Here is a 6,000-nt window from a genome sequence, read left to right on the forward strand (position 1 = left end):
CGCCTCCCAGGGACATGTGTGTCTCCCACCTGAGCGACCGCCCCTGGAGAAGTAAAAGGCAAATGGCAGCTAGACTGTGAGGAGTTGGAAGTACAGGCGCGAGTTCCTGCGGTTTTCTCTCCGGGCCACTTGGCCAGGGCCTGCCAGGCAGAGGAGAATACGTCCCAGCCAGTCCCATTGGAGCAGAGAAAATGCTGTAGAGTCAGTCTAGGCCCCAGGCCTGGGGGCGGGGGGCGGGGGTAGGGTAGCCCAGAATGGTGAACTGGTTATGATCTCGCGCCCTCATTCTGTCAGCTCTAGAACCAGGCCTGGTTTGGCAGAGAGCGGCTGATGAGAGTGGGAGTGGAGGGGGACAGTAATCATAGTAACACTGTAGTTATTCTAAAGCAAACGCCAATTGAGAACAGACACTGTGCCACACACGGAGCTTCCGGCTTCGGTGTCCGCCCTCCACGGGAATGGAGACTTGGGAGGAGCCGGGCCAGGCCAGCTGGGGTTGCCCTGAGATTCAGCAGGGAGTCTGCCGGGGTCAGCCCTCCTCAGTGTAAGACCCAACCAGCCTTAGAGGGATGAGGCAGGCCTGCCTCGGGACACCCCAGGGCTTCTGTGGCTGATGGGTGGGACCCACACTTGGCTCGCTAACTCCGATTCACCAGTTAAAATCAGCGAGGCCAGTGGTCGGCAAACTCATTAGTCCACAGAGCCAAATATCAACAGTACAACGATTGAAATTTCGTTTGAGAGCCAAATTTTTTAAACTTAAACTTCTTCTAATGCCACTTCTTCAAAATAGACTCGCCCAGGCCGTGGTATTTTGTGGAAGAGCCACACTCAAGGGGCCAAAGAGCCGCAGTTTGCTGACCACGGAGCTAGGCACTTCACGAGCAGTTCTTGGGGCAGAGGGAACCTGGACTGGACTTGGAAAGGAAGAGGATGCTGACAAGGAGGCAGGTGTAAGGGAAAGAGAGGGGGCATCCCAGGAGGGAGGGTCAGCGGGGATCAATGCTGGAGGGGAGGTGGCTTGTGTCTGGTTTAGGGTTGAGTTTGGTGTTAAACTGGAAGGTAAGGCGGGCAAGGGCGTCCGGGGCCCTGTTGTCAAGGCCTTTGGGACCGATCTGTGCTCACCATGCAAGACCTTGTCCTCATGATGACGGCATTTAAGGAGGAGACGGCAGGGAGCTCTTAGCTCAGCTTCCCTTTTGGAATTAGGAAACGTGCTGGCGTCGGAAGGATACGGAAGAGAGGAATGAAGTCTTCATTTCGACTCCACGTGGGTTGGGATGCTCGACGGCACAGGCGTGAGCAGGTGGGGCCGTGGGGGATGCAACAGTTGTTGGGGGGCGGTGTGGGGGGGGGGCAATGGGTGCTACCTACTCCAGGTTTTCTGTGAGTGCCAGAGCCTGGGTGGGTAACGTGGGGTGAGTTCCTCCTACTGCAGGCCCTGCCCGCTTGGGGTGACTGTCTGGGCTGATGGCACCACCTCATGGTCAGCGAGGGAACTGTCTGACCAACAGTGGACTCTCCTCTCTCCCTGACTCCAGGGCCTGGGGCACTAATATTGCGTCTCCCGCCTTCTCCTCGGTTTCCTTAGCAGACCAGTCCGTGTGATGTAGGCAAACTTCTCACAGCCACACGATGTAATCGCCCACCAGGGAAATCCCTGTCCAATTCTTGGCTTTTCCTCCTCATTCTTTGCTACCTTCCCACGTGAGCCCCCATCTACCTCCTCACGGTTCCTTCGCATCACGCCTGTGTGGAGGGAATGAGAAAAGGCATCCCTGTGAAATCGGAAAAGACCAACCAGCACACTGCTGTGACCGCTCCGGGCTGCCTGAAGGCCGGGGTCTCTCCCTCGGAAGCCCCATCTTCCCCTCTGTCTCCTCTCGTTACACCGGCGGGTTCAGGAGTGGAGTTCAGGAGGAAGGGGGTCCCTTCAGGTGGGAGCTGGTTTGTCAGGGCCGCAACAGAGTCGCCTCCTGCCAGCGCTGACGGTGCGGGTCGGGGCGGTGCGGGTCGGGGCGTGGACAGCCTTCTGAGTGAGGAAGGCCTCTGTGGGGCTGGGCGGCTGGAGAGCCTGGCCGTCACTTACAGTGTTGCTCATGGGAGGGAGCTCTGTTCTGAGTTTCCCCAAAGGACCGACGCCCCGCGTTTGGGAGCGCACCCCTTCTGTGAATGGACCCCTTCCTCTGTGCCAGTGACAGATAGTCAGACCGCACCCCTGGACGGACGGAAAACACGGAAGATGAGGACGATTTGTAAAAACCCCAGGGGAAGGGAGCCGTCTCCTCCACATACTTCCATTTGCCGGAGAGAGCGGGACAGCTGCAGTCACTGGGCGTCTGCTGTGGGCTGAGTGGTGTGTGTGCCTTGCTCTGAGGCCTCCCCCTGCTCCCTGGGTCCTACGTCTTGTTTCCTCACCGTGTGCGGAGTGGAACTCCAGCAGGGACATGTCCCGGGCGGGCCACCTGGTCCCCATGGCGGCGGAGGTGGGGGTGGGGGGGTGGGGGTTGGTTAGGGGTAGGGAGAGGCGGGTGGAGCCCAGGGGTGGGCCACGTGGTGTTGGGATGCCATGCAGCTCTCTGCGACAGGTTCAGATTTGATCTGAGAACCGTTGGATTTCAAGTGGATGAAGGAAGAGCAGTTTTCCCGATTTTGAAAATCTTCCGCGAAATCACCAAATCTATGAATGTGACTTAACCGGCCTTGTGGAGGGAGCTGTCTGACCAAATCTTCGTGGACTCCAAGCTTAGTTTTGTTTTTTGTTTTTCGACCTCAGTCTTAGTGTTTTATTTTTTCCTTCTGAGAAGTTCTAATTATTTGTAAAGGTTGAGATTTGATGACTTCTGTCCTTTTAAAAAGGAATCTCCCAAAGATCAAAGAGAACATTTATTTTTATTTTTTAAAATTTCTTTATTGATTAAGGTATCACATATTTGTCCTCATCCCCCCATTCCCATCCCACACCCCTCCCCACGCATGCCTCCACCTCCCTGTTGTCCTTAACCACTGGTTAGGCTCATATGCATGCACACAAGTCCTTTGGTTGATCTCTCCCCTATATCCCCACCCTTCCCTACCCTCCCTCTGAGGCCCGACAGTCTGATCCATTCCTCCTTGTTTCTGGGTCTGTTCTTGTTCATCAGTCTATGTTGTTCATCATTTCCCTTTTATTTTTTAACAAAAACAGAGTAAAACTCATCCTATCTGGAATTTGCCACATGGGACCATTGGAACCGCTTATAAATCTAAGATTTTCCATGGGGTGTTAGTAATCTCATTTTTCTTATTATCTTGAAACAGTTTTCATTTTGTCATCGTGGGAATTATTTCGTTATTCATCAATTATTGCCAATTATGCTAAAACATTAAAATAATGAGAAATGGAGGAATGCTGGAGAATCCTTTAGTTTTCTTGTTACGTTGCTGAGAGCACCAGGGTGTCTTTCAGGAAGGTGTAAAAGGAGACACAGGGCCCGGCTCCGTGGGTGAGCGTTGACCTATGAACCAGGAGGTCACAGTTCGATTCCCAGTCAGAGACATACCTGGGTCGCAGGTTTGATCCCCAGTAGGGGGCGTGTAGGAGGCAGCTGATCAATGGTTCTCATCACTGATGTTTCTGTCTCCCTCTCCCTTTAAAACAAAGAAGACACAGGACACCATCAATAGTGTTAGTATTGCTTTCATTGCAGACAGCTGAGAAGATAGACATTTTTATTTCCTGCTCAAAATGGGAAAGAGAAGGAAAGTGACACAGGAAAATGTTTGACAGTCGGTAGGTAAGTCAGCGGCGATGCTCACTCTGAAGAGAAGAGTAAAATGGATTCCATAAGTCAAGTCTCAGGCTGAATTTTCTCAAGGACTCCAGAATGGATGAATAGACAACATATTTCTGGGGAGAAAAAGAAAGTAGGACTTTCTCATCCAGCTCAACAAAAAGGATTTTACCAGTTACTATTTTACCACAGCAGCCTGGACCGTCCTGCTTTGCTGAAGGAATGGGGCCAGTGGTCTCTTAGCTTCAGATGCAGGCAGATGTGCTTACACAGGGGTCAAAAGGAAACAGGTGACATGGAAATGAAAACAAAATGACCGGGCTGACCGCTCTGACTGGTGTTCATGAATTTAAAAATGAAAATGCTCTGCAGTTATGGAGAGAAGACGATGACCGCCTTCTCTTTCACGACCTTAGGAGCCATCACAGGGGCAGAAGTAACTGGTTTTACGACGCACGTGGGAGAAGAGCCAGGACGAATGACCGGCTAGAGCTTGCTAGCGATTTACCTGGGATCTGGACGCCGGGTTTATGGGATGGCTCTGTCCCCGGTTCACCCATGACCACTGGTGAACAGCCAGTTACATTCACAGAACATTGCCCGTTTTGGGTTTGTATACCTTCAAAGCCCAGGAGATCTGCCATGAGAATCCGCTATGTTTAAATTAATAACTTTTCTAATAAGGTTTTAAACTATCCCTTTATCCTATAAGTTAGTCATAAAAATGGAAAAGGCTCCTAATGGTAAACGATGATGATCCCTTTTTCTAGTGTGCTGGGGCCTAAGGTTACATTAAAACAAAAACCCAGTAACCCCTTCAGGAGGATCAGCGGAGAAGTCTCCAGCCATTCCCAGCCCTTTCCCCACCCACCTTCCTCAGCATTAAGAGTAGATAATTTTTTTTATCCTCACCCTAGGATATGTTTATTGGTGTGTGTGTGTGTGAAAGAGAGAGAGAGAGAGAGAGAGAGAGAGAGAGAGAGAGAGAGAGAGAGAGAGAGGAGAGAGAGAGAGAGAGGCATCAATCCGTTGTCTCTTGTATACGCCCCTGATCGGGAATTGAACCCACAACCTTTGGGTCTAAAGGATGAAACTCCAACCAACTGAGCCACCCACCCGGGCAGATGATTGCTTTAAAGTCTGAGTGAGAGACGTCATCATAACCCCTCTGTTTATTCTCCCCCCAAGTGGTGCTTGGTGCTTCTCAACATTCAGAGGGGAAACAAATTACTGGACAGGACACATGACCTGGATACTGTATTTAGTGTGTGATACATGGGACTTTTGAGGTTCATTTTGACCATCCAAGATTTTCACTTTGTTTGAAGACTTTAGAACTTAACTATTAAGTCTGTTGGGGCTGCTATCCCCGGATATCATTGACTGGGTGGCTTAGACAACAAACATTTATGTCTCACAGTTCTGGAGGCTGGAAGTTGGAGGTCAGGGTGCTGGCTAGCATGGTCGGGTTCTTGGTGAAGGCCCGCTTCCTGGTTACATAGTCACATGGCCTTCCTTGGCACGTGCACAAAGAGAGAGGAGGAGTGAGGGAATCTTGTGTTACCTTCTTTTTTTAAATAAGGGCACTAATCCCATCACGAGGGCCCCACCCTCATAATCTATAATTATCTCCCAAAGACCCACCTTGAAATACCATCACATTGGGGTTAGGGTTTCAAATATGAATTTTGGATGGGGACACATTCAGTCTTATTCATTCACAAGTGTCAAGTGTGTGTGTGTGTGTGTGTGTACGTACTTTTTCTCCCTAAGAGTGTGTGTGTGTGTACTTTTTCTCCCTAAGACCTTAAAACCTTGAGAAAGGCAGAAGAACTGAGGAGAGAGAAAAGTAAAAGAGAGAAAACAAAAAGATTTCAGAGGAAAGAAATAGGAAAGAACAAAGATAAGATTATAATCTAAAAGAAAGCCCAAGAATATTTTCTGATTCTTCTTGTTTTTGGCGAGGTTACAAACAAAAACAAGTGGGTACCAAGATAAATTAGGCACATAAAACTAAAGCAAGAAGCTAGTGATCGATGAGGAGAAGAACATGTAAAAAAGAACACAGCCCCCTCCCAGGGGAAGGCAGAGGCTGGCCGGAAGGGGAGACCTTGTGAGCAGAATGGGGGTGCCCTCACCAAGCCATGACCTTCACTGTGGGCCCGACTGCTGGTGGGTGTTTAGGAGAGACGTGAAAGAGGACGCTGCTGTCCCTGGATGTCAGTTA

This window comes from Cnephaeus nilssonii (assembly GCF_951640355.1).
Source record: "Cnephaeus nilssonii genome assembly, chromosome: 5".
In the NCBI taxonomy this organism is placed as follows: domain Eukaryota; kingdom Metazoa; phylum Chordata; class Mammalia; order Chiroptera; family Vespertilionidae; genus Cnephaeus; species Cnephaeus nilssonii.